This window comes from Ambystoma mexicanum, chromosome 2q (genome assembly GCF_040938575.1).
Source record: "Ambystoma mexicanum isolate Mex_15411 chromosome 2q, UKY_AmexF1_1, whole genome shotgun sequence".
NCBI lineage: Eukaryota > Metazoa > Chordata > Amphibia > Caudata > Ambystomatidae > Ambystoma > Ambystoma mexicanum.
In genome coordinates, this window is record NC_090924.1 from 128,883,319 (window position 1) to 128,909,453 (window position 26,135).

Below are 26,135 nucleotides of genomic sequence, written 5' to 3' on the forward strand. Positions count from 1 at the left end.
AAGAGGAATAAAGGAAGGCAGGAAGGAAGGAAGGAAGGAACAGTGTATCGCAAGCACCTTCCACCCTGATGTCAATGGGCCACCAACCTTCGGGATGAGGAGGAGACCTGTGAAGACAGTCAGAGCGTGCCGACTGGGGCATTCATTTGGCTCATACACCGACAAGGCTTTCAGCGGCAGGAACAAACTTCAGGAATAGGCATTCTTGGCCTCGAATCCTAAGGGGGGTGCAAACGCTGAGGACAATTCCGTCAAATGCTCAAAGGACCGTGGCTCGTTGGTCTAGGGGTATGATTCTCGCTTTGGGTGCGAGAGGTCCCGGGTTCAAATCCCGGACGAGCCCAATCAAGGTGGTTAACTTGAGCTCCTTTTTTTTGTTTTTTCAATGTTATTTTCATTGGACAGACTCTCTGGTTTTCTCGGTAAGCAGTAGTCGATGAACAATTCACTTCCTGAACCTCTTTGCGTGCCATGTCCTTGCGACAAGCACTTTGTGTTCTCTGTTAGCTCTCAGTAACATTCCTTGATTTGCTTGTGAGTTTTGGCCGTCCGATCTCAAAGTGGAAATATGTCCTTCCCTCTGTACGCTGCATAGGCCCTCAGCTGGCATACTTGTATATGTGCGCATGCTTGATAGGACGTATGTTTTAGGCTGGATTGTGTGAGCTTCAGGCGCAAGGCATTTGATTAGTCTTTAAGCAGGTCTACTTGCACTGCCCTTTGCACCTGTTCTCCCAGTCCCTACAAAGGTGAGCAAGCAGCTGTTTCTGTAGTGTAGTGGTTATCACGTTCGCCTCACACGCGAAAGGTCCCCGGTTCGAGACCGGGCAGAAACACTCTCTGCTGGCATTTTACACAAAATAGTTTTTTTCCCCTTTTGTCACACACAAATGTAAAGTATGAACTTATTTGCGTTCCCATGGAAATAGCATATGCTCTCAAGAGCTTGAGAAATACACTGGGAAGGCAAGCATCCTCACATGTATTCTGTATATGGGGCCAATAAAAAAATGCACGCGCTTGCATTTTGTGTATGTAATGTTGCAGAGCACAGAGAGGATTTATTTTCCCTACTGCTGGGTATTTGGGTCTCTGGGATCACAGTTGGGTCCGCTCCGTCCTCTGAAATGGTCCATATTAGTTACATAGGTTAGTGTACCAAAGAAATAATACATTTTCATATACAGCTTCTTCATTTCTGTGTTCTGAGGGATTACCAGTTGTAAGAAATGCACTTGCCGGTACAGTGATTCCCTGGCTTTCTCTGGCCCGAGAAAGCTTTTCCTCTGAAGTGGGAACAGAAGTTGGACTGCTTCTGCTGAACTTCCTGAAAGCAGAGCTGGCGGGAGGAGGGACTTTTTGAGTGCTGGGAAAATTTGAGCTGGAAATTTGCATCGGCTGGACAGAGATTGCTTGGAGCAGCCAAAATATAATAACGGCCATGGCGCTCAAGTAAAGCAGAAAGCTTTTAGTATACACCTTTTGCACTCTTGTCAACGAAGCTGGGCTCTGTGAATGCTCACCCTACGCAAGAAAAGAGAACAGACTTTGCTGGTGACCTAAATATATCTCGCCTGATCGAGCACGATCGAGCTCTGAGTGAGCAGCTGTGCAATGGTCATCTTTACCAAAGGGGAGATGCTGCTTTTTCCAGTGTCACGCCCATGCTCTCAGGGCTGGAGGGAGGAGGGCTGCTTTTTGTTTTTACAGGCAAAAGGAAAGGCCCAGCCCTCAGAGCTTCTGCCAATGCAGATCCCAGCAGGTGCAAAATAAAGGCTCTCCCCCACCTTGCCAGCTGCAGATTGATCAGAAGACTGCTAGTCTAGTGTGTTGGGCCACTTTCTCTCTTCTGTGTATCGTCCCCTCTTATTACATAAACAGCATAAGAGGAATAAAGGAAGGAAGGAAGGAAGGAAGGAACAGTGTATCGCAAGCACCTTCCACCCTGATGTCAATGGGCCACCAACCTTCGGGATGAGGAGAAGACCTGTGAAGACAGTCAGAGCGTGCCGACTGGGGCATTCATTTGGCTCATACACCGACAAGGCTTTCAGCGGCAGGAACAAACTTCAGGAATAGGCATTCTTGGCCTCGAATCCTAAGGGGGGTGCAAACGCTGAGGACAATTCCGTCAAATGCTCAAAGGACCGTGGCTCGTTGGTCTAGGGGTATGATTCTCACTTTGGGTGCGAGAGATCCCGGGTTCAAATCCCGCACGAGCCCAATCAAGGTGGTTAACTTGAGCTCCTTTTTTTTGTTTTTTCAATGTTATTTTCATTGGACAGACTCTCTGGTTTTCTCGGTAAGCAGTAGTCGATGAACAATTCACTTCCTGAACCTCTTTGCGTGCCATGTCCTTGCGACAAGCACTTTGTGTTCTCTGTTAGCTCTCAGTAACATTCCTTGATTTGCTTGTGAGTTTTGGCCGTCCGATCTCAAAGTGGAAATATGTCCTTCCCTCTGTACGCTGCATAGGCCCTCAGCTGGCATACTTGTATATGTGCGCATGCTTGATAGGACGTATGTTTTAGGCTGGATTGTGTGAGCTTCAGGCGCAAGGCATTTGATTAGTCTTTAAGCAGGTCCACTTGCACTGCCCTTTGCACCTGTTCTCCCAGTCCCTACAAAGGTGAGCAAGCAGCTGTTTCTGTAGTGTAGTGGTTATCACATTCGCCTCACACGCGAAAGGTCCCCGGTTCGAGACCGGGCAGAAACACTCTCTGCTGGCATTTTACACAAAATAGTTTTTTTCCCCTTTTGTCACACACAAATGTAAAGTATGAACTTATTTGCGTTCCCATGGAAATAGCATATGCTCTCAAGAGCTTGAGAAATACACTGGGAAGGCAAGCATCCTCACATGTATTCTGTATATGGGGCCAATAAAAAAATGCACGCGCTTGCATTTTGTGTATGTAATGTTGCAGAGCACAGAGAGGATTTATTTTCCCTACTGCTGGGTATTTGGGTCTCTGGGATCACAGTTGGGTCCGCTCCGTCCTCTGAAATGGTCCATATTAGTTACATAGGTTAGTGTACCAAAGAAATAATACATTTTCATATACAGCTTCTTCATTTCTGTGTTCTGAGGGATTACCAGTTGTAAGAAATGCACTTGCCGGTACAGTGATTCCCTGGCTTTCTCTGGCCCGAGAAAGCTTTTCCTCTGAAGTGGGAACAGAAGTTGGACTGCTTCTGCTGAACATCCTGAAAGCAGAGCTGGCGGGAGGAGGGACTTTTTGAGTGCTGGGAAAATTTGAGCTGGAAATTTGCATCGGCTGGACAGAGATTGCTTGGAGCAGCCAAAATATAATAACGGCCATGGCGCTCAAGTAAAGCAGAAAGCTTTTAGTATACACCTTTTGCACTCTTGTCAACGAAGCTGGGCTCTGTGAATGCTCACCCTACGCAAGAAAAGAGAACAGACTTTGCTGGTGACCTAAATATATCTCGCCTGATCGAGCACGATCGAGCTCTGAGTGAGCAGCTGTGCAATGGTCATCTTTACCAAAGGGGAGATGCTGCTTTTTCCAGTGTCACGCCCATGCTCTCAGGGCTGGAGGGAGGAGGGCTGCTTTTTGTTTTTACAGGCAAAAGGAAAGGCCCAGCCCTCAGAGCTTCTGCCAATGCAGATCCCAGCAGGTGCAAAATAAAGGCTCTCCCCCACCTTGCCAGCTGCAGATTGATCAGAAGACTGCTAGTCTAGTGTGTTGGGCCACTTTCTCTCTTCTGTGTATCGTCCCCTCTTATTACATAAACAGCATAAGAGGAATAAAGGAAGGAAGGAAGGAAGGAAGGAACAGTGTATCGCAAGCACCTTCCACCCTGATGTCAATGGGCCACCAACCTTCGGGATGAGGAGGAGACCTGTGAAGACAGTCAGAGCGTGCCGACTGGGGCATTCATTTGGCTCATACACCGACAAGGCTTTCAGCGGCAGGAACAAACTTCAGGAATAGGCATTCTTGGCCTCGAATCCTAAGGGGGGTGCAAACGCTGAGGACAATTCCGTCAAATGCTCAAAGGACCGTGGCTCGTTGGTCTAGGGGTATGATTCTCGCTTTGGGTGCTAGAGGTCCCGGGTTCAAATCCCGGACGAGCCCAATCAAGGTGGTTAACTTGAGCTCCTTTTTTTTGTTTTTTCAATGTTATTTTCATTGGACAGACTCTCTGGTTTTCTCGGTAAGCAGTAGTCGATGAACAATTCACTTCCTGAACCTCTTTGCGTGCCATGTCCTTGCGACAAGCACTTTGTGTTCTCTGTTAGCTCTCAGTAACATTCCTTGATTTGCTTGTGAGTTTTGGCCGTCCGATCTCAAAGTGGAAATATGTCCTTCCCTCTGTACGCTGCATAGGCCCTCAGCTGGCATACTTGTATATGTGCGCATGCTTGATAGGACGTATGTTTTAGGCTGGATTGTGTGAGCTTCAGGCGCAAGGCATTTGATTAGTCTTTAAGCAGGTCCACTTGCACTGCCCTTTGCACCTGTTCTCCCAGTCCCTACAAAGGTGAGCAAGCAGCTGTTTCTGTAGTGTAGTGGTTATCACGTTCGCCTCACACGCGAAACGTCCCCGGTTCGAGACCGGGCAGAAACACTCTCTGCTGGCATTTTACACAAAATAGTTTTTTTCCCCTTTTGTCACACACAAATGTAAAGTATGAACTTATTTGCGTTCCCATGGAAATAGCATATGCTCTCAAGAGCTTGAGAAATACACTGGGAAGGCAAGCATCCTCACATGTATTCTGTATATGGGGCCAATAAAAAAATGCACGCGCTTGCATTTTGTGTATGTAATGTTGCAGAGCACAGAGAGGATTTATTTTCCCTACTGCTGGGTATTTGGGTCTCTGGGATCACAGTTGGGTCCGCTCCGTCCTCTGAAATGGTCCATATTAGTTACATAGGTTAGTGTACCAAAGAAATAATACATTTTCATATACAGCTTCTTCATTTCTGTGTTCTGAGGGATTACCAGTTGTAAGAAATGCACTTGCCGGTACAGTGATTCCCTGGCTTTCTCTGGCCCGAGAAAGCTTTTCCTCTGAAGTGGGAACAGAAGTTGGACTGCTTCTGCTGAACTTCCTGAAAGCAGAGCTGGCGGGAGGAGGGACTTTTTGAGTGCTGGGAAAATTTGAGCTGGAAATTTGCATCGGCTGGACAGAGATTGCTTGGAGCAGCCAAAATATAATAACGGCCATGGCGCTCAAGTAAAGCAGAAAGCTTTTAGTATACACCTTTTGCACTCTTGTCAACGAAGCTGGGCTCTGTGAATGCTCACCCTACGCAAGAAAAGAGAACAGACTTTGCTGGTGACCTAAATATATCTCGCCTGATCGAGCACGATCGAGCTCTGAGTGAGCAGCTGTGCAATGGTCATCTTTACCAAAGGGGAGATGCTGCTTTTTCCAGTGTCACGCCCATGCTCTCAGGGCTGGAGGGAGGAGGGCTGCTTTTTGTTTTTACAGGCAAAAGGAAAGGCCCAGCCCTCAGAGCTTCTGCCAATGCAGATCCCAGCAGGTGCAAAATAAAGGCTCTCCCCCACCTTGCCAGCTGCAGATTGATCAGAAGACTGCTAGTCTAGTGTGTTGGGCCACTTTCTCTCTTCTGTGTATCGTCCCCTCTTATTACATAAACAGCATAAGAGGAATAAAGGAAGGAAGGAAGGAAGGAAGGAACAGTGTATCGCAAGCACCTTCCACCCTGATGTCAATGGGCCACCAACCTTCGGGATGAGGAGGAGACCTGTGAAGACAGTCAGAGCGTGCCGACTGGGGCATTCATTTGGCTCATACACCGACAAGGCTTTCAGCGGCAGGAACAAACTTCAGGAATAGGCATTCTTGGCCTCGAATCCTAAGGGGGGTGCAAACGCTGAGGACAATTCCGTCAAATGCTCAAAGGACCGTGGCTCGTTGGTCTAGGGGTATGATTCTCGCTTTGGGTGCGAGAAGTCCCGGGTTCAAATCCCGGACGAGCCCAATCAAGGTGGTTAACTTGAGCTCCTTTTTTTTGTTTTTTCAATGTTATTTTCATTGGACAGACTCTCTGGTTTTCTCGGTAAGCAGTAGTCGATGAACAATTCACTTCCTGAACCTCTTTGCGTGCCATGTCCTTGCGACAAGCACTTTGTGTTCTCTGTTAGCTCTCAGTAACATTCCTTGATTTGCTTGTGAGTTTTGGCCGTCCGATCTCAAAGTGGAAATATGTCCTTCCCTCTGTACGCTGCATAGGCCCTCAGCTGGCATACTTGTATATGTGCGCATGCTTGATAGGACGTATGTTTTAGGCTGGATTGTGTGAGCTTCAGGCGCAAGGCATTTGATTAGTCTTTAAGCAGGTCCACTTGCACTGCCCTTTGCACCTGTTCTCCCAGTCCCTACAAAGGTGAGCAAGCAGCTGTTTCTGTAGTGTAGTGGTTATCACGTTCGCCTCACACGCGAAAGGTCCCCGGTTCGAGACCGGGCAGAAACATTCTCTGCTGGCATTTTACACAAAATAGTTTTTTTCCCCTTTTGTCACACACAAATGTAAAGTATGAACTTATTTGCGTTCCCATGGAAATAGCATATGCTCTCAAGAGCTTGAGAAATACACTGGGAAGGCAAGCATCCTCACATGTATTCTGTATATGGGGCCAATAAAAAAATGCACGCGCTTGCATTTTGTGTATGTAATGTTGCAGAGCACAGAGAGGATTTATTTTCCCTACTGCTGGGTATTTGGGTCTCTGGGATCACAGTTGGGTCCGCTCCGTCCTCTGAAATGGTCCATATTAGTTACATAGGTTAGTGTACCAAAGAAATAATACATTTTCATATACAGCTTCTTCATTTCTGTGTTCTGAGGGATTACCAGTTGTAAGAAATGCACTTGCCGGTACAGTGATTCCCTGGCTTTCTCTGGCCCGAGAAAGCTTTTCCTCTGAAGTGGGAACAGAAGTTGGACTGCTTCTGCTGAACTTCCTGAAAGCAGAGCTGGCGGGAGGAGGGACTTTTTGAGTGCTGGGAAAATTTGAGCTGGAAATTTGCATCGGCTGGACAGAGATTGCTTGGAGCAGCCAAAATATAATAACGGCCATGGCGCTCAAGTAAAGCAGAAAGCTTTTAGTATACACCTTTTGCACTCTTGTCAACGAAGCTGGGCTCTGTGAATGCTCACCCTACGCAAGAAAAGAGAACAGACTTTGCTGGTGACCTAAATATATCTCGCCTGATCGAGCACGATCGAGCTCTGAGTGAGCAGCTGTGCAATGGTCATCTTTACCAAAGGGGAGATGCTGCTTTTTCCAGTGTCACGCCCATGCTCTCAGGGCTGGAGGGAGGAGGGCTGCTTTTTGTTTTTACAGGCAAAAGGAAAGGCCCAGCCCTCAGAGCTTCTGCCAATGCAGATCCCAGCAGGTGCAAAATAAAGGCTCTCCCCCACCTTGCCAGCTGCAGATTGATCAGAAGACTGCTAGTCTAGTGTGTTGGGCCACTTTCTCTCTTCTGTGTATCGTCCCCTCTTATTACATAAACAGCATAAGAGGAATAAAGGAAGGAAGGAAGGAAGGAAGGAACAGTGTATCGCAAGCACCTTCCACCCTGATGTCAATGGGCCACCAACCTTCGGGATGAGGAGGAGACCTGTGAAGACAGTCAGAGCGTGCCGACTGGGGCATTCATTTGGCTCATACACCGACAAGGCTTTCAGCGGCAGGAACAAACTTCAGGAATAGGCATTCTTGGCCTCGAATCCTAAGGGGGGTGCAAACGCTGAGGACAATTCCGTCAAATGCTCAAAGGACCGTGGCTCGTTGGTCTAGGGGTATGATTCTCGCTTTGGGTGCGAGAAGTCCCGGGTTCAAATCCCGGACGAGCCCAATCAAGGTGGTTAACTTGAGCTCCTTTTTTTTGTTTTTTCAATGTTATTTTCATTGGACAGACTCTCTGGTTTTCTCGGTAAGCAGTAGTCGATGAACAATTCACTTCCTGAACCTCTTTGCGTGCCATGTCCTTGCGACAAGCACTTTGTGTTCTCTGTTAGCTCTCAGTAACATTCCTTGATTTGCTTGTGAGTTTTGGCCGTCCGATCTCAAAGTGGAAATATGTCCTTCCCTCTGTACGCTGCATAGGCCCTCAGCTGGCATACTTGTATATGTGCGCATGCTTGATAGGACGTATGTTTTAGGCTGGATTGTGTGAGCTTCAGGCGCAAGGCATTTGATTAGTCTTTAAGCAGGTCCACTTGCACTGCCCTTTGCACCTGTTCTCCCAGTCCCTACAAAGGTGAGCAAGCAGCTGTTTCTGTAGTGTAGTGGTTATCACGTTCGCCTCACACGCGAAAGGTCCCCCCGGTTCGAGACTCGGCAGAAACACTCTCTGCTGGCATTTTACACAAAATAGTTTTTTTCCCCTTTTGTCACACACAAATGTAAAGTATGAACTTATTTGCGTTCCCATGGAAATAGCATATGCTCTCAAGAGCTTGAGAAATACACTGGGAAGGCAAGCATCCTCACATGTATTCTGTATATGGGGCCAATAAAAAAATGCACGCGCTTGCATTTTGTGTATGTAATGTTGCAGAGCACAGAGAGGATTTATTTTCCCTACTGCTGGGTATTTGGGTCTCTGGGATCACAGTTGGGTCCGCTCCGTCCTCTGAAATGGTCCATATTAGTTACATAGGTTAGTGTACCAAAGAAATAATACATTTTCATATACAGCTTCTTCATTTCTGTGTTCTGAGGGATTACCAGTTGTAAGAAATGCACTTGCCGGTACAGTGATTCCCTGGCTTTCTCTGGCCCGAGAAAGCTTTTCCTCTGAAGTGGGAACAGAAGTTGGACTGCTTCTGCTGAACTTCCTGAAAGCAGAGCTGGCGGGAGGAGGGACTTTTTGAGTGCTGGGAAAATTTGAGCTGGAAATTTGCATCGGCTGGACAGAGATTGCTTGGAGCAGCCAAAATATAATAACGGCCATGGCGCTCAAGTAAAGCAGAAAGCTTTTAGTATACACCTTTTGCACTCTTGTCAACGAAGCTGGGCTCTGTGAATGCTCACCCTACGCAAGAAAAGAGAACAGACTTTGCTGGTGACCTAAATATATCTCGCCTGATCGAGCACGATCGAGCTCTGAGTGAGCAGCTGTGCAATGGTCATCTTTACCAAAGGGGAGATGCTGCTTTTTCCAGTGTCACGCCCATGCTCTCAGGGCTGGAGGGAGGAGGGCTGCTTTTTGTTTTTACAGGCAAAAGGAAAGGCCCAGCCCTCAGAGCTTCTGCCAATGCAGATCCCAGCAGGTGCAAAATAAAGGCTCTCCCCCACCTTGCCAGCTGCAGATTGATCAGAAGACTGCTAGTCTAGTGTGTTGGGCCACTTTCTCTCTTCTGTGTATCGTCCCCTCTTATTACATAAACAGCATAAGAGGAATAAAGGAAGGAAGGAAGGAAGGAAGGAACAGTGTATCGCAAGCACCTTCCACCCTGATGCCAATGGGCCACCAACCTTCGGGATGAGGAGAAGACCTGTGAAGACAGTCAGAGCGTGCCGACTGGGGCATTCATTTGGCTCATACACCGACAAGGCTTTCAGCGGCAGGAACAAACTTCAGGAATAGGCATTCTTGGCCTCGAATCCTAAGGGGGGTGCAAACGCTGAGGACAATTCCGTCAAATGCTCAAAGGACCGTGGCTCGTTGGTCTAGGGGTATGATTCTCGCTTTGGGTGCGAGAGGTCCCGGGTTCAAATCCCGGACGAGCCCAATCAAGGTGGTTAACTTGAGCTCCTTTTTTTTGTTTTTTCAATGTTATTTTCATTGGACAGACTCTCTGGTTTTCTCGGTAAGCAGTAGTCGATGAACAATTCACTTCCTGAACCTCTTTGCGTGCCATGTCCTTGCGACAAGCACTTTGTGTTCTCTGTTAGCTCTCAGTAACATTCCTTGATTTGCTTGTGAGTTTTGGCCGTCCGATCTCAAAGTGGAAATATGTCCTTCCCTCTGTACGCTGCATAGGCCCTCAGCTGGCATACTTGTATATGTGCGCATGCTTGATAGGACGTATGTTTTAGGCTGGATTGTGTGAGCTTCAGGCGCAAGGCATTTGATTAGTCTTTAAGCAGGTCCACTTGCACTGCCCTTTGCACCTGTTCTCCCAGTCCCTACAAAGGTGAGCAAGCAGCTGTTTCTGTAGTGTAGTGGTTATCATGTTCGCCTCACACGCGAAAGGTCCCCGGTTCGAGACCGGGCAGAAACACTCTCTGCTGGCGTTTTACACAAAATAGTTTTTTTCCCCTTTTGTCACACACAAATGTAAAGTATGAACTTATTTGCGTTCCCATGGAAATAGCATATGCTCTCAAGAGCTTGAGAAATACACTGGGAAGGCAAGCATCCTCACATGTATTCTGTATATGGGGCCAATAAAAAAATGCACGCGCTTGCATTTTGTGTATGTAATGTTGCAGAGCACAGAGAGGATTTATTTTCCCTACTGCTGGGTATTTGGGTCTCTGGGATCACAGTTGGGTCCGCTCCGTCCTCTGAAATGGTCCATATTAGTTACATAGGTTAGTGTACCAAAGAAATAATACATTTTCATATACTGCTTCTTCATTTCTGTGTTCTGAGGGATTACCAGTTGTACGAAATGCACTTGCCGGTACAGTGATTCCCTGGCTTTCTCTGGCCCGAGAAAGCTTTTCCTCTGAAGTGGGAACAGAAGTTGGACTGCTTCTGCTGAACATCCTGAAAGCAGAGCTGGCGGGAGGAGGGACTTTTTGAGTGCTGGGAAAATTTGAGCTGGAAATTTGCATCGGCTGGACAGAGATTGCTTGGAGCAGCCAAAATATAATAACGGCCATGGCGCTCAAGTAAAGCAGAAAGCTTTTAGTATACACCTTTTGCACTCTTGTCAACGAAGCTGGGCTCTGTGAATGCTCACCCTACGCAAGAAAAGAGAACAGACTTTGCTGGTGACCTAAATATATCTCGCCTGATCGAGCACGATCGAGCTCTGAGTGAGCAGCTGTGCAATGGTCATCTTTACCAAAGGGGAGATGCTGCTTTTTCCAGTGTCACGCCCATGCTCTCAGGGCTGGAGGGAGGAGGGCTGCTTTTTGTTTTTACAGGCAAAAGGAAAGGCCCAGCCCTCAGAGCTTCTGCCAATGCAGATCCCAGCAGGTGCAAAATAAAGGCTCTCCCCCACCTTGCCAGCTGCAGATTGATCAGAAGACTGCTAGTCTAGTGTGTTGGGCCACTTTCTCTCTTCTGTGTATCGTCCCCTCTTATTACATAAACAGCATAAGAGGAATAAAGGAAGGAAGGAAGGAAGGAAGGAACAGTGTATCGCAAGCACCTTCCACCCTGATGTCAATGGGCCACCAACCTTCGGGATGAGGAGGAGACCTGTGAAGACAGTCAGAGCGTGCCGACTGGGGCATTCATTTGGCTCATACACCGACAAGGCTTTCAGCGGCAGGAACAAACTTCAGGAATAGGCATTCTTGGCCTCGAATCCTAAGGGGGGTGCAAACGCTGAGGACAATTCCGTCAAATGCTCAAAGGACCGTGGCTCGTTGGTCTAGGGGTATGATTCTCGCTTTGGGTGCGAGAGGTCCCGGGTTCAAATCCCGGACGAGCCCAATCAAGGTGGTTAACTTGAGCTCCTTTTTTTTGTTTTTTCAATGTTATTTTCATTGGACAGACTCTCTGGTTTTCTCGGTAAGCAGTAGTCGATGAACAATTCACTTCCTGAACCTCTTTGCGTGCCATGTCCTTGCGACAAGCACTTTGTGTTCTCTGTTAGCTCTCAGTAACATTCCTTGATTTGCTTGTGAGTTTTGGCCGTCCGATCTCAAAGTGGAAATATGTCCTTCCCTCTGTACGCTGCATAGGCCCTCAGCTGGCATACTTGTATATGTGCGCATGCTTGATAGGACGTATGTTTTAGGCTGGATTGTGTGAGCTTCAGGCGCAAGGCATTTGATTAGTCTTTAAGCAGGTCTACTTGCACTGCCCTTTGCACCTGTTCTCCCAGTCCCTACAAAGGGGAGCAAGCAGCTGTTTCTGTAGTGTAGTGGTTATCACGTTTGCCTCACACGCGAAAGGTCCCCGGTTCGAGACCGGGCAGAAACACTCTCTGCTGGCATTTTACACAAAATAGTTTTTTTCCCCTTTTGTCACACACAAATGTAAAGTATGAACTTATTTGCGTTCCCATGGAAATAGCATATGCTCTCAAGAGCTTGAGAAATACACTGGGAAGGCAAGCATCCTCACATGTATTCTGTATATGGGGCCAATAAAAAAATGCACGCGCTTGCATTTTGTGTATGTAATGTTGCAGAGCACAGAGAGGATTTATTTTCCCTACTGCTGGGTATTTGGGTCTCTGGGATCACAGTTGGGTCCGCTCCGTCCTCTGAAATGGTCCATATTAGTTACATAGGTTAGTGTACCAAAGAAATAATACATTTTCATATACAGCTTCTTCATTTCTGTGTTCTGAGGGATTACCAGTTGTAAGAAATGCACTTGCCGGTACAGTGATTCCCTGGCTTTCTCTGGCCCGAGAAAGCTTTTCCTCTGAAGTGGGAACAGAAGTTGGACTGCTTCTGCTGAACTTCCTGAAAGCAGAGCTGGCGGGAGGAGGGACTTTTTGAGTGCTGGGAAAATTTGAGCTGGAAATTTGCATCGGCTGGACAGAGATTGCTTGGAGCAGCCAAAATATAATAACGGCCATGGCGCTCAAGTAAAGCAGAAAGCTTTTAGTATACACCTTTTGCACTCTTGTCAACGAAGCTGGGCTCTGTGAATGCTCACCCTACGCAAGAAAAGAGAACAGACTTTGCTGGTGACCTAAATATATCTCGCCTGATCGAGCACGATCGAGCTCTGAGTGAGCAGCTGTGCAATGGTCATCTTTACCAAAGGGGAGATGCTGCTTTTTCCAGTGTCACGCCCATGCTCTCAGGGCTGGAGGGAGGAGGGCTGCTTTTTGTTTTTACAGGCAAAAGGAAAGGCCCAGCCCTCAGAGCTTCTGCCAATGCAGATCCCAGCAGGTGCAAAATAAAGGCTCTCCCCCACCTTGCCAGCTGCAGATTGATCAGAAGACTGCTAGTCTAGTGTGTTGGGCCACTTTCTCTCTTCTGTGTATCGTCCCCTCTTATTACATAAACAGCATAAGAGGAATAAAGGAAGGAAGGAAGGAAGGAAGGAACAGTGTATCGCAAGCACCTTCCACCCTGATGTCAATGGGCCACCAACCTTCGGGATGAGGAGAAGACCTGTGAAGACAGTCAGAGCGTGCCGACTGGGGCATTCATTTGGCTCATACACCGACAAGGCTTTCAGCGGCAGGAACAAACTTCAGGAATAGGCATTCTTGGCCTCGAATCCTAAGGGGGGTGCAAACGCTGAGGACAATTCCGTCAAATGCTCAAAGGACCGTGGCTCGTTGGTCTAGGGGTATGATTCTCACTTTGGGTGCGAGAGGTCCCGGGTTCAAATCCCGGACGAGCCCAATCAAGGTGGTTAACTTGAGCTCCTTTTTTTTGTTTTTTCAATGTTATTTTCATTGGACAGACTCTCTGGTTTTCTCGGTAAGCAGTAGTCGATGAACAATTCACTTCCTGAACCTCTTTGCGTGCCATGTCCTTGCGACAAGCACTTTGTGTTCTCTGTTAGCTCTCAGTAACATTCCTTGATTTGCTTGTGAGTTTTGGCCGTCCGATCTCAAAGTGGAAATATGTCCTTCCCTCTGTACGCTGCATAGGCCCTCAGCTGGCATACTTGTATATGTGCGCATGCTTGATAGGACGTATGTTTTAGGCTGGATTGTGTGAGCTTCAGGCGCAAGGCATTTGATTAGTCTTTAAGCAGGTCCACTTGCACTGCCCTTTGCACCTGTTCTCCCAGTCCCTACAAAGGTGAGCAAGCAGCTGTTTCTGTAGTGTAGTGGTTATCACATTCGCCTCACACGCGAAAGGTCCCCGGTTCGAGACCGGGCAGAAACACTCTCTGCTGGCATTTTACACAAAATAGTTTTTTTCCCCTTTTGTCACACACAAATGTAAAGTATGAACTTATTTGCGTTCCCATGGAAATAGCATATGCTCTCAAGAGCTTGAGAAATACACTGGGAAGGCAAGCATCCTCACATGTATTCTGTATATGGGGCCAATAAAAAAATGCACGCGCTTGCATTTTGTGTATGTAATGTTGCAGAGCACAGAGAGGATTTATTTTCCCTACTGCTGGGTATTTGGGTCTCTGGGATCACAGTTGGGTCCGCTCCGTCCTCTGAAATGGTCCATATTAGTTACATAGGTTAGTGTACCAAAGAAATAATACATTTTCATATACAGCTTCTTCATTTCTGTGTTCTGAGGGATTACCAGTTGTAAGAAATGCACTTGCCGGTACAGTGATTCCCTGGCTTTCTCTGGCCCGAGAAAGCTTTTCCTCTGAAGTGGGAACAGAAGTTGGACTGCTTCTGCTGAACTTCCTGAAAGCAGAGCTGGCGGGAGGAGGGACTTTTTGAGTGCTGGGAAAATTTGAGCTGGAAATTTGCATCGGCTGGACAGAGATTGCTTGGAGCAGCCAAAATATAATAACGGCCATGGCGCTCAAGTAAAGCAGAAAGCTTTTAGTATACACCTTTTGCACTCTTGTCAACGAAGCTGGGCTCTGTGAATGCTCACCCTACGCAAGAAAAGAGAACAGACTTTGCTGGTGACCTAAATATATCTCGCCTGATCGAGCACGATCGAGCTCTGAGTGAGCAGCTGTGCAATGGTCATCTTTACCAAAGGGGAGATGCTGCTTTTTCCAGTGTCACGCCCATGCTCTCAGGGCTGGAGGGAGGAGGGCTGCTTTTTGTTTTTACAGGCAAAAGGAAAGGCCCAGCCCTCAGAGCTTCTGCCAATGCAGATCCCAGCAGGTGCAAAATAAAGGCTCTCCCCCACCTTGCCAGCTGCAGATTGATCAGAAGACTGCTAGTCTAGTGTGTTGGGCCACTTTCTCTCTTCTGTGTATCGTCCCCTCTTATTACATAAACAGCATAAGAGGAATAAAGGAAGGAAGGAAGGAAGGAAGGAACAGTGTATCGCAAGCACCTTCCACCCTGATGTCAATGGGCCACCAACCTTCGGGATGAGGAGGAGACCTGTGAAGACAGTCAGAGCGTGCCGACTGGGGCATTCATTTGGCTCATACACCGACAAGGCTTTCAGCGGCAGGAACAAACTTCAGGAATAGGCATTCTTGGCCTCGAATCCTAAGGGGGGTGCAAACGCTGAGGACAATTCCGTCAAATGCTCAAAGGACCGTGGCTCGTTGGTCTAGGGGTATGATTCTCGCTTTGGGTGCGAGAGGTCCCGGGTTCAAATCCCGGACGAGCCCAATCAAGGTGGTTAACTTGAGCTCCTTTTTTTTGTTTTTTCAATGTTATTTTCATTGGACAGACTCTCTGGTTTTCTCGGTAAGCAGTAGTCGATGAACAATTCACTTCCTGAACCTCTTTGCGTGCCATGTCCTTGCGACAAGCACTTTGTGTTCTCTGTTAGCTCTCAGTAACATTCCTTGATTTGCTTGTGAGTTTTGGCCGTCCGATCTCAAAGTGGAAATATGTCCTTCCCTCTGTACGCTGCATAGGCCCTCAGCTGGCATACTTGTATATGTGCGCATGCTTGATAGGACGTATGTTTTAGGCTGGATTGTGTGAGCTTCAGGCGCAAGGCATTTGATTAGTCTTTAAGCAGGTCCACTTGCACTGCCCTTTGCACCTGTTCTCCCAGTCCCTACAAAGGTGAGCAAGCAGCTGTTTCTGTAGTGTAGTGGTTATCACGTTCGCCTCACACGCGAAAGGTCCCCGGTTCGAGACCGGGCAGAAACACTCTCTGCTGGCATTTTACACAAAATAGTTTTTTTCCCCTTTTGTCACACACAAATGTAAAGTATGAACTTATTTGCGTTCCCATGGAAATAGCATATGCTCTCAAGAGCTTGAGAAATACACTGGGAAGGCAAGCATCCTCACATGTATTCTGTATATGGGGCCAATAAAAAAATGCACGCGCTTGCATTTTGTGTATGTAATGTTGCAGAGCACAGAGAGGATTTATTTTCCCTACTGCTGGGTATTTGGGTCTCTGGGATCACAGTTGGGTCCGCTCCGTCCTCTGAAATGGTCCATATTAGTTACATAGGTTAGTGTACCAAAGAAATAATACATTTTCATATACAGCTTCTTCATTTCTGTGTTCTGAGGGATTACCAGTTGTAAGAAATGCACTTGCCGGTACAGTGATTCCCTGGCTTTCTCTGGCCCGAGAAAGCTTTTCCTCTGAAGTGGGAACAGAAGTTGGACTGCTTCTGCTGAACTTCCTGAAAGCAGAGCTGGCGGGAGGAGGGACTTTTTGATTGCTGGGAAAATTTGAGCTGGAAATTTGCATCGGCTGGACAGAGATTGCTTGGAGCAGCCAAAATATAATAACGGCCATGGCGCTCAAGTAAAGCAGAAAGCTTTTAGTATACACCTTTTGCACTCTTGTCAACGAAGCTGGGCTCTGTGAATGCTCACCCTACGCAAGAAAAGAGAACAGACTTTGCTGGTGACCTAAATATATCTCGCCTGATCGAGCACGATCGAGCTCTGAGTGAGCAGCTGTGCAATGGTCATCTTTACCAAAGGGGAGATGCTGCTTTTTCCAGTGTCACGCCCATGCTCTCAGGGCTGGAGGGAGGAGGGCTGCTTTTTGTTTTTACAGGCAAAAGGAAAGGCCCAGCCCTCAGAGCTTCTGCCAATGCAGATCCCAGCAGGTGCAAAATAAAGGCTCTCCCCCACCTTGCCAGCTGCAGATTGATCAGAAGACTGCTAGTCTAGTGTGTTGGGCCACTTTCTCTCTTCTGTGTATCGTCCCCTCTTATTACATAAACAGCATAAGAGGAATAAAGGAAGGAAGGAAGGAAGGAAGGAACAGTGTATCGCAAGCACCTTCCACCCTGATGCCAATGGGCCACCAACCTTCGGGATGAGGAGAAGACCTGTGAAGACAGTCAGAGCGTGCCGACTGGGGCATTCATTTGGCTCATACACCGACAAGGCTTTCAGCGGCAGGAACAAACTTCAGGAATAGGCATTCTTGGCCTCGAATCCTAAGGGGGGTGCAAACGCTGAGGACAATTCCGTCAAATGCTCAAAGGACCGTGGCTCGTTGGTCTAGGGGTATGATTCTCGCTTTGGGTGCGAGAGGTCCCGGGTTCAAATCCCGGACGAGCCCAATCAAGGTGGTTAACTTGAGCTCCTTTTTTTTGTTTTTTCAATGTTATTTTCATTGGACAGACTCTCTGGTTTTCTCGGTAAGCAGTAGTTGATGAACAATTCACTTCCTGAACCTCTTTGCGTGCCATGTCCTTGCGACAAGCACTTTGTGTTCTCTGTTAGCTCTCAGTAACATTCCTTGATTTGCTTGTGAGTTTTGGCCGTCCGATCTCAAAGTGGAAATATGTCCTTCCCTCTGTACGCTGCATAGGCCCTCAGCTGGCATACTTGTATATGTGCGCATGCTTGATAGGACGTATGTTTTAGGCTGGATTGTGTGAGCTTCAGGCGCAAGGCATTTGATTAGTCTTTAAGCAGGTCCACTTGCACTGCCCTTTGCACCTGTTCTCCCAGTCCCTACAAAGGTGAGCAAGCAGCTGTTTCTGTAGTGTAGTGGTTATCATGTTCGCCTCACACGCGAAAGGTCCCCGGTTCGAGACCGGGCAGAAACACTCTCTGCTGGCATTTTACACAAAATAGTTTTTTTCCCCTTTTGTCACACACAAATGTAAAGTATGAACTTATTTGCGTTCCCATGGAAATAGCATATGCTCTCAAGAGCTTGAGAAATACACTGGGAAGGCAAGCATCCTCACATGTATTCTGTATATGGGGCCAATAAAAAAATGCACGCGCTTGCATTTTGTGTATGTAATGTTGCAGAGCACAGAGAGGATTTATTTTCCCTACTGCTGGGTATTTGGGTCTCTGGGATCACAGTTGGGTCCGCTCCGTCCTCTGAAATGGTCCATATTAGTTACATAGGTTAGTGTACCAAAGAAATAATACATTTTCATATACTGCTTCTTCATTTCTGTGTTCTGAGGGATTACCAGTTGTACGAAATGCACTTGCCGGTACAGTGATTCCCTGGCTTTCTCTGGCCCGAGAAAGCTTTTCCTCTGAAGTGGGAACAGAAGTTGGACTGCTTCTGCTGAACATCCTGAAAGCAGAGCTGGCGGGAGGAGGGACTTTTTGAGTGCTGGGAAAATTTGAGCTGGAAATTTGCATCGGCTGGACAGAGATTGCTTGGAGCAGCCAAAATATAATAATGGCCATGGCGCTCAAGTAAAGCAGAAAGCTTTTAGTATACACCTTTTGCACTCTTGTCAACGAAGCTGGGCTCTGTGAATGCTCACCCTACGCAAGAAAAGAGAACAGACTTTGCTGGTGACCTAAATATATCTCGCCTGATCGAGCACGATCGAGCTCTGAGTGAGCAGCTGTGCAATGGTCATCTTTACCAAAGGGGAGATGCTGCTTTTTCCAGTGTCACGCCCATGCTCTCAGGGCTGGAGGGAGGAGGGCTGCTTTTTGTTTTTACAGGCAAAAGGAAAGGCCCAGCCCTCAGAGCTTCTGCCAATGCAGATCCCAGCAGGTGCAAAATAAAGGCTCTCCCCCACCTTGCCAGCTGCAGATTGATCAGAAGACTGCTAGTCTAGTGTGTTGGGCCACTTTCTCTCTTCTGTGTATCGTCCCCTCTTATTACATAAACAGCATAAGAGGAATAAAGGAAGGAAGGAAGGAAGGAAGGAACAGTGTATCGCAAGCACCTTCCACCCTGATGTCAATGGGCCACCAACCTTCGGGATGAGGAGGAGACCTGTGAAGACAGTCAGAGCGTGCCGACTGGGGCATTCATTTGGCTCATACACCGACAAGGCTTTCAGCGGCAGGAACAAACTTCAGGAATAGGCATTCTTGGCCTCGAATCCTAAGGGGGGTGCAAACGCTGAGGACAATTCCGTCAAATGCTCAAAGGACCGTGGCTCGTTGGTCTAGGGGTATGATTCTCGCTTTGGGTGCGAGAGGTCCCGGGTTCAAATCCCGGACGAGCCCAATCAAGGTGGTTAACTTGAGCTCCTTTTTTTTGTTTTTTCAATGTTATTTTCATTGGACAGACTCTCTGGTTTTCTCGGTAAGCAGTAGTCGATGAACAATTCACTTCCTGAACCTCTTTGCGTGCCATGTCCTTGCGACAAGCACTTTGTGTTCTCTGTTAGCTCTCAGTAACATTCCTTGATTTGCTTGTGAGTTTTGGCCGTCCGATCTCAAAGTGGAAATATGTCCTTCCCTCTGTACGCTGCATAGGCCCTCAGCTGGCATACTTGTATATGTGCGCATGCTTGATAGGACGTATGTTTTAGGCTGGATTGTGTGAGCTTCAGGCGCAAGGCATTTGATTAGTCTTTAAGCAGGTCTACTTGCACTGCCCTTTGCACCTGTTCTCCCAGTCCCTACAAAGGGGAGCAAGCAGCTGTTTCTGTAGTGTAGTGGTTATCACGTTTGCCTCACACGCGAAAGGTCCCCGGTTCGAGACCGGGCAGAAACACTCTCTGCTGGCATTTTACACAAAATAGTTTTTTTCCCCTTTTGTCACACACAAATGTAAAGTATGAACTTATTTGCGTTCCCATGGAAATAGCATATGCTCTCAAGAGCTTGAGAAATACACTGGGAAGGCAAGCATCCTCACATGTATTCTGTATATGGGGCCAATAAAAAAATGCACGCGCTTGCATTTTGTGTATGTAATGTTGCAGAGCACAGAGAGGATTTATTTTCCCTACTGCTGGGTATTTGGGTCTCTGGGATCACAGTTGGGTCCGCTCCGTCCTCTGAAATGGTCCATATTAGTTACATAGGTTAGTGTACCAAAGAAATAATACATTTTCATATACAGCTTCTTCATTTCTGTGTTCTGAGGGATTACCAGTTGTAAGAAATGCACTTGCCGGTACAGTGATTCCCTGGCTTTCTCTGGCCCGAGAAAGCTTTTCCTCTGAAGTGGGAACAGAAGTTGGACTGCTTCTGCTGAACTTCCTGAAAGCAGAGCTGGCGGGAGGAGGGACTTTTTGAGTGCTGGGAAAATTTGAGCTGGAAATTTGCATCGGCTGGACAGAGATTGCTTGGAGCAGCCAAAATATAATAACGGCCATGGCGCTCAAGTAAAGCAGAAAGCTTTTAGTATACACCTTTTGCACTCTTGTCAACGAAGCTGGGCTCTGTGAATGCTCACCCTACGCAAGAAAAGAGAACAGACTTTGCTGGTGACCTAAATATATCTCGCCTGATCGAGCACGATCGAGCTCTGAGTGAGCAGCTGTGCAATGGTCATCTTTACCAAAGGGGAGATGCTGCTTTTTCCAGTGTCACGCCCATGCTCTCAGGGCTGGAGGGAGGAGGGCTGCTTTTTGTTTTTACAGGCAAAAGGAAAGGCCCAGCCCTCAGAGCTTCTGCCAATGCAGATCCCAGCAGGGGCAAAATAAAGGCTCTCCCCCACCTTGCCAGCTGCAGATTGATCAGAAGACTGCTAGTCTAGTGTGTTGGGCCACTTTCTCTCTTCTGTGTATCGTCCCCTCTTATTACATAAACAGCATAAGAGGAATAAAGGAAGGAAGGAAGGAAGGAAGGAACAGTGTATCGCAAGCACCTTCCACCCTGATGTCAATGGGCCACCAACCTTCGGGATGAGGAGAAGACCTGTGAAGACAGTCAGAGCGTGCCGACTGGGGCATTCATTTGGCTCATACACCGACAAGGCTTTCAGCGGCAGGAACAAACTTCAGGAATAGGCATTCTTGGCCTCGAATCCTAAGGGGGGTGCAAACGCTGAGGACAATTCCGTCAAATGCTCAAAGGACCGTGGCTCGTTGGTCTAGGGGTATGATTCTCACTTTGGGTGCGAGAGGTCCCGGGTTCAAATCCCGGACGAGCCCAATCAAGGTGGTTAACTTGAGCTCCTTTTTTTTGTTTTTTCAATGTTATTTTCATTGGACAGACTCTCTGGTTTTCTCGGTAAGCAGTAGTCGATGAACAATTCACTTCCTGAACCTCTTTGCGTGCCATGTCCTTGCGACAAGCACTTTGTGTTCTCTGTTAGCTCTCAGTAACATTCCTTGATTTGCTTGTGAGTTTTGGCCGTCCGATCTCAAAGTGGAAATATGTCCTTCCCTCTGTACGCTGCATAGGCCCTCAGCTGGCATACTTGTATATGTGCGCATGCTTGATAGGACGTATGTTTTAGGCTGGATTGTGTGAGCTTCAGGCGCAAGGCATTTGATTAGTCTTTAAGCAGGTCCACTTGCACTGCCCTTTGCACCTGTTCTCCTAGTCCCTACAAAGGTGAGCAAGCAGCTGTTTCTGTAGTGTAGTGGTTATCACATTCGCCTCACACGCGAAAGGTCCCCGGTTCGAGACCGGGCAGAAACACTCTCTGCTGGCATTTTACACAAAATAGTTTTTTTCCCCTTTTGTCACACACAAATGTAAAGTATGAACTTATTTGCGTTCCCATGGAAATAGCATATGCTCTCAAGAGCTTGAGAAATACACTGGGAAGGCAAGCATCCTCACATGTATTCTGTATATGGGGCCAATAAAAAAATGCATGCGCTTGCATTTTGTGTATGTAATGTTGCAGAGCACAGAGAGGATTTATTTTCCCTACTGCTGGGTATTTGGGTCTCTGGGATCACAGTTGGGTCCGCTCCGTCCTCTGAAATGGTCCATATTAGTTACATAGGTTAGTGTACCAAAGAAATAATACATTTTCATATACAGCTTCTTCATTTCTGTGTTCTGAGGGATTACCAGTTGTAAGAAATGCACTTGCCGGTACAGTGATTCCCTGGCTTTCTCTGGCCCGAGAAAGCTTTTCCTCTGAAGTGGGAACAGAAGTTGGACTGCTTCTGCTGAACTTCCTGAAAGCAGAGCTGGCGGGAGGAGGGACTTTTTGAGTGCTGGGAAAATTTGAGCTGGAAATTTGCATCGGCTGGACAGAGATTGCTTGGAGCAGCCAAAATATAATAACGGCCATGGCGCTCAAGTAAAGCAGAAAGCTTTTAGTATACACCTTTTGCACTCTTGTCAACGAAGCTGGGCTCTGTGAATGCTCACCCTACGCAAGAAAAGAGAACAGACTTTGCTGGTGACCTAAATATATCTCGCCTGATCGAGCACGATCGAGCTCTGAGTGAGCAGCTGTGCAATGGTCATCTTTACCAAAGGGGAGATGCTGCTTTTTCCAGTGTCACGCCCATGCTCTCAGGGCTGGAGGGAGGAGGGCTGCTTTTTGTTTTTACAGGCAAAAGGAAAGGCCCAGCCCTCAGAGCTTCTGCCAATGCAGATCCCAGCAGGTGCAAAATAAAGGCTCTCCCCCACCTTGCCAGCTGCAGATTGATCAGAAGACTGCTAGTCTAGTGTGTTGGGCCACTTTCTCTCTTCTGTGTATCGTCCCCTCTTATTACATAAACAGCATAAGAGGAATAAAGGAAGGAAGGAAGGAAGGAAGGAACAGTGTATCGCAAGCACCTTCCACCCTGATGTCAATGGGCCACCAACCTTCGGGATGAGGAGGAGACCTGTGAAGACAGTCAGAGCGTGCCGACTGGGGCATTCATTTGGCTCATACACCAACAAGGCTTTCAGCGGCAGGAACAAACTTCAGGAATAGGCATTCTTGGCCTCGAATCCTAAGGGGGGTGCAAACGCTGAGGACAATTCCGTCAAATGCTCAAAGGACCGTGGCTCGTTGGTCTAGGGGTATGATTCTCGCTTTGGGTGCGAGAGGTCCCGGGTTCAAATCCCGGACGAGCCCAATCAAGGTGGTTAACTTGAGCTCCTTTTTTTTGTTTTTTCAATGTTATTTTCATTGGACAGACTCTCTGGTTTTCTCGGTAAGCAGTAGTCGATGAACAATTCACTTCCTGAACCTCTTTGCGTGCCATGTCCTTGCGACAAGCACTTTGTGTTCTCTGTTAGCTCTCAGTAACATTCCTTGATTTGCTTGTGAGTTTTGGCCGTCCGATCTCAAAGTGGAAATATGTCCTTCCCTCTGTACGCTGCATAGGCCCTCAGCTGGCATACTTGTATATGTGCGCATGCTTGATAGGACGTATGTTTTAGGCTGGATTGTGTGAGCTTCAGGCGCAAGGCATTTGATTAGTCTTTAAGCAGGTCCACTTGCACTGCCCTTTGCACCTGTTCTCCCAGTCCCTACAAAGGTGAGCAAGCAGCTGTTTCTGTAGTGTAGTGGTTATCACGTTCGCCTCACACGCGAAAGGTCCCCGGTTCGAGACCGGGCAGAAACACTCTCTGCTGGCATTTTACACAAAATAGTTTTTTTCCCCTTTTGTCACACACAAATGTAAAGTATGAACTTATTTGCGTTCCCATGGAAATAGCATATGCTCTCAAGAGCTTGAGAAATACACTGGGAAGGCAAGCATCCTCACATGTATTCTGTATATGGGGCCAATAAAAAAATGCACGCGCTTGCATTTTGTGTATGTAATGTTGCAGAGCACAGAGAGGATTTATTTTCCCTACTGCTGGGTATTTGGGTCTCTGGGATCACAGTTGGGTCCGCTCCGTCCTCTGAAATGGTCCATATTAGTTACATAGGTTAGTGTACCAAAGAAATAATACATTTTCATATACAGCTTCTTCATTTCTGTGTTCTGAGGGATTACCAGTTGTAAGAAATGCACTTGCCGGTACAGTGATTCCCTGGCTTTCTCTGGCCCGAGAAAGCTTTTCCTCTGAAGTGGGAACAGAAGTTGGACTGCTTCTGCTGAACTTCCTGAAAGCAGAGCTGGCGGGAGGAGGGACTTTTTGAGTGCTGGGAAAATTTGAGCTGGAAATTTGCATCGGCTGGACAGAGATTGCTTGGAGCAGCCAAAATATAATAACGGCCATGGCGCTCAAGTAAAGCAGAAAGCTTTTAGTATACACCTTTTGCACTCTTGTCAACGAAGCTGGGCTCTGTGAATGCTCACCCTACGCAAGAAAAGAGAACAGACTTTGCTGGTGACCTAAATATATCTCGCCTGATCGAGCACGATCGAGCTCTGAGTGAGCAGCTGTGCAATGGTCATCTTTACCAAAGGGGAGATGCTGCTTTTTCCAGTGTCACGCCCATGCTCTCAGGGCTGGAGGGAGGAGGGCTGCTTTTTGTTTTTACAGGCAAAAGGAAAGGCCCAGCCCTCAGAGCTTCTGCCAATGCAGATCCCAGCAGGTGCAAAATAAAGGCTCTCCCCCACCTTGCCAGCTGCAGATTGATCAGAAGACTGCTAGTCTAGTGTGTTGGGCCACTTTCTCTCTTCTGTGTATCGTCCCCTCTTATTACATAAACAGCATAAGAGGAATAAAGGAAGGAAGGAAGGAAGGAAGGAACAGTGTATCGCAAGCACCTTCCACCCTGATGTCAATGGGCCACCAACCTTCGGGATGAGGAGGAGACCTGTGAAGACAGTCAGAGCGTGCCGACTGGGGCATTCATTTGGCTCATACACCGACAAGGCTTTCAGCGGCAGGAACAAACTTCAGGAATAGGCATTCTTGGCCTCGAATCCTAAGGGGGGTGCAAACGCTGAGGACAATTCCGTCAAATGCTCAAAGGACCGTGGCTCGTTGGTCTAGGGGTATGATTCTCGCTTTGGGTGCGAGAGGTCCCGGGTTCAAATCCCGGACGAGCCCAATCAAGGTGGTTAACTTGAGCTCCTTTTTTTTGTTTTTTCAATGTTATTTTCATTGGACAGACTCTCTGGTTTTCTCGGTAAGCAGTAGTCGATGAACAATTCACTTCCTGAACCTCTTTGCGTGCCATGTCCTTGCGACAAGCACTTTGTGTTCTCTGTTAGCTCTCAGTAACATTCCTTGATTTGCTTGTGAGTTTTGGCCGTCCGATCTCAAAGTGGAAATATGTCCTTCCCTCTGTACGCTGCATAGGCCCTCAGCTGGCATACTTGTATATGTGCGCATGCTTGATAGGACGTATGTTTTAGGCTGGATTGTGTGAGCTTCAGGCGCAAGGCATTTGATTAGTCTTTAAGCAGGTCCACTTGCACTGCCCTTTGCACCTGTTCTCCCAGTCCCTACAAAGGTGAGCAAGCAGCTGTTTCTGTAGTGTAGTGGTTATCACGTTCGCCTCACACACGAAAGGTCCCCTGTTCGAGACCGGGCAGAAACACTCTCTGCTGGCATTTTACACAAAATAGTTTTTTTCCCCTTTTGTCACACACAAATGTAAAGTATGAACTTATTTGCGTTCCCATGGAAATAGCATATGCTCTCAAGAGCTTGAGAAATACACTGGGAAGGCAAGCATCCTCACATGTATTCTGTATATGGGGCCAATAAAAAAATGCACGCGCTTGCATTTTGTGTATGTAATGTTGCAGAGCACAGAGAGGATTTATTTTCCCTACTGCTGGGTATTTGGGTCTCTGGGATCACAGTTGGGTCCGCTCCGTCCTCTGAAATGGTCCATATTAGTTACATAGGTTAGTGTACCAAAGAAATAATACATTTTCATATACAGCTTCTTCATTTCTGTGTTCTGAGGGATTACCAGTTGTAAGAAATGCACTTGCCGGTACAGTGATTCCCTGGCTTTCTCTGGCCCGAGAAAGCTTTTCCTCTGAAGTGGGAACAGAAGTTGGACTGCTTCTGCTGAACTTTCTGAAAGCAGAGCTGGCGGGAGGAGGGACTTTTTGAGTGCTGGGAAAATTTGAGCTGGAAATTTGCATCGGCTGGACAGAGATTGCTTGGAGCAGCCAAAATATAATAACGGCCATGGCGCTCAAGTAAAGCAGAAAGCTTTTAGTATACACCTTTTGCACTCTTGTCAACGAAGCTGGGCTCTGTGAATGCTCACCCTACGCAAGAAAAGAGAACAGACTTTGCTGGTGACCTAAATATATCTCGCCTGATCGAGCACGATCGAGCTCTGAGTGAGCAGCTGTGCAATGGTCATCTTTACCAAAGGGGAGATGCTGCTTTTTCCAGTGTCACGCCCATGCTCTCAGGGCTGGAGGGAGGAGGGCT

General features: G+C 47.4%; 25 non-coding genes across 25 annotated transcripts; all 25 read left to right on the forward strand.

The window, feature by feature from the left end:
* The first annotated feature begins 271 nt into the window (after positions 1 to 271).
* Positions 272 to 343, forward strand: TRNAP-UGG (transfer RNA proline (anticodon UGG)). The gene has a single exon. It is a non-coding gene; the product is annotated as a tRNA-Pro (tRNA).
* Positions 344 to 763: 420 nt separating this feature from the next.
* On the forward strand, positions 764 to 836 carry TRNAV-CAC (transfer RNA valine (anticodon CAC)). Its single transcript has one exon. It is a non-coding gene; the product is annotated as a tRNA-Val (tRNA).
* A 1,807-nt stretch (positions 837 to 2,643) lies between these two features.
* TRNAV-CAC (transfer RNA valine (anticodon CAC)) lies at positions 2,644 to 2,716 on the forward strand. Its single transcript has one exon. It is a non-coding gene; the product is annotated as a tRNA-Val (tRNA).
* Positions 2,717 to 4,031: 1,315 nt separating this feature from the next.
* TRNAP-UGG (transfer RNA proline (anticodon UGG)) lies at positions 4,032 to 4,103 on the forward strand. The gene has a single exon. It is a non-coding gene; the product is annotated as a tRNA-Pro (tRNA).
* A 420-nt stretch (positions 4,104 to 4,523) lies between these two features.
* On the forward strand, positions 4,524 to 4,596 carry TRNAV-CAC (transfer RNA valine (anticodon CAC)). Its single transcript has one exon. It is a non-coding gene; the product is annotated as a tRNA-Val (tRNA).
* A 1,315-nt stretch (positions 4,597 to 5,911) lies between these two features.
* On the forward strand, positions 5,912 to 5,983 carry TRNAP-UGG (transfer RNA proline (anticodon UGG)). The gene has a single exon. It is a non-coding gene; the product is annotated as a tRNA-Pro (tRNA).
* Positions 5,984 to 6,403: 420 nt separating this feature from the next.
* TRNAV-CAC (transfer RNA valine (anticodon CAC)) lies at positions 6,404 to 6,476 on the forward strand. The gene has a single exon. It is a non-coding gene; the product is annotated as a tRNA-Val (tRNA).
* A 1,315-nt stretch (positions 6,477 to 7,791) lies between these two features.
* TRNAP-UGG (transfer RNA proline (anticodon UGG)) lies at positions 7,792 to 7,863 on the forward strand. The gene has a single exon. It is a non-coding gene; the product is annotated as a tRNA-Pro (tRNA).
* Positions 7,864 to 9,673: 1,810 nt separating this feature from the next.
* On the forward strand, positions 9,674 to 9,745 carry TRNAP-UGG (transfer RNA proline (anticodon UGG)). Its single transcript has one exon. It is a non-coding gene; the product is annotated as a tRNA-Pro (tRNA).
* A 420-nt stretch (positions 9,746 to 10,165) lies between these two features.
* Positions 10,166 to 10,238, forward strand: TRNAV-CAC (transfer RNA valine (anticodon CAC)). Its single transcript has one exon. It is a non-coding gene; the product is annotated as a tRNA-Val (tRNA).
* Positions 10,239 to 11,553: 1,315 nt separating this feature from the next.
* TRNAP-UGG (transfer RNA proline (anticodon UGG)) lies at positions 11,554 to 11,625 on the forward strand. The gene has a single exon. It is a non-coding gene; the product is annotated as a tRNA-Pro (tRNA).
* A 420-nt stretch (positions 11,626 to 12,045) lies between these two features.
* TRNAV-CAC (transfer RNA valine (anticodon CAC)) lies at positions 12,046 to 12,118 on the forward strand. The gene has a single exon. It is a non-coding gene; the product is annotated as a tRNA-Val (tRNA).
* A 1,315-nt stretch (positions 12,119 to 13,433) lies between these two features.
* TRNAP-UGG (transfer RNA proline (anticodon UGG)) lies at positions 13,434 to 13,505 on the forward strand. The gene has a single exon. It is a non-coding gene; the product is annotated as a tRNA-Pro (tRNA).
* A 420-nt stretch (positions 13,506 to 13,925) lies between these two features.
* Positions 13,926 to 13,998, forward strand: TRNAV-CAC (transfer RNA valine (anticodon CAC)). The gene has a single exon. It is a non-coding gene; the product is annotated as a tRNA-Val (tRNA).
* Positions 13,999 to 15,313: 1,315 nt separating this feature from the next.
* TRNAP-UGG (transfer RNA proline (anticodon UGG)) lies at positions 15,314 to 15,385 on the forward strand. Its single transcript has one exon. It is a non-coding gene; the product is annotated as a tRNA-Pro (tRNA).
* A 420-nt stretch (positions 15,386 to 15,805) lies between these two features.
* TRNAV-CAC (transfer RNA valine (anticodon CAC)) lies at positions 15,806 to 15,878 on the forward strand. The gene has a single exon. It is a non-coding gene; the product is annotated as a tRNA-Val (tRNA).
* Positions 15,879 to 17,193: 1,315 nt separating this feature from the next.
* Positions 17,194 to 17,265, forward strand: TRNAP-UGG (transfer RNA proline (anticodon UGG)). Its single transcript has one exon. It is a non-coding gene; the product is annotated as a tRNA-Pro (tRNA).
* A 420-nt stretch (positions 17,266 to 17,685) lies between these two features.
* Positions 17,686 to 17,758, forward strand: TRNAV-CAC (transfer RNA valine (anticodon CAC)). Its single transcript has one exon. It is a non-coding gene; the product is annotated as a tRNA-Val (tRNA).
* A 1,315-nt stretch (positions 17,759 to 19,073) lies between these two features.
* On the forward strand, positions 19,074 to 19,145 carry TRNAP-UGG (transfer RNA proline (anticodon UGG)). The gene has a single exon. It is a non-coding gene; the product is annotated as a tRNA-Pro (tRNA).
* Positions 19,146 to 19,565: 420 nt separating this feature from the next.
* Positions 19,566 to 19,638, forward strand: TRNAV-CAC (transfer RNA valine (anticodon CAC)). Its single transcript has one exon. It is a non-coding gene; the product is annotated as a tRNA-Val (tRNA).
* Positions 19,639 to 20,953: 1,315 nt separating this feature from the next.
* TRNAP-UGG (transfer RNA proline (anticodon UGG)) lies at positions 20,954 to 21,025 on the forward strand. The gene has a single exon. It is a non-coding gene; the product is annotated as a tRNA-Pro (tRNA).
* Positions 21,026 to 21,445: 420 nt separating this feature from the next.
* On the forward strand, positions 21,446 to 21,518 carry TRNAV-CAC (transfer RNA valine (anticodon CAC)). Its single transcript has one exon. It is a non-coding gene; the product is annotated as a tRNA-Val (tRNA).
* A 1,315-nt stretch (positions 21,519 to 22,833) lies between these two features.
* On the forward strand, positions 22,834 to 22,905 carry TRNAP-UGG (transfer RNA proline (anticodon UGG)). The gene has a single exon. It is a non-coding gene; the product is annotated as a tRNA-Pro (tRNA).
* Positions 22,906 to 23,325: 420 nt separating this feature from the next.
* On the forward strand, positions 23,326 to 23,398 carry TRNAV-CAC (transfer RNA valine (anticodon CAC)). Its single transcript has one exon. It is a non-coding gene; the product is annotated as a tRNA-Val (tRNA).
* Positions 23,399 to 24,713: 1,315 nt separating this feature from the next.
* Positions 24,714 to 24,785, forward strand: TRNAP-UGG (transfer RNA proline (anticodon UGG)). The gene has a single exon. It is a non-coding gene; the product is annotated as a tRNA-Pro (tRNA).
* Positions 24,786 to 26,135: the final 1,350 nt, after the last annotated feature.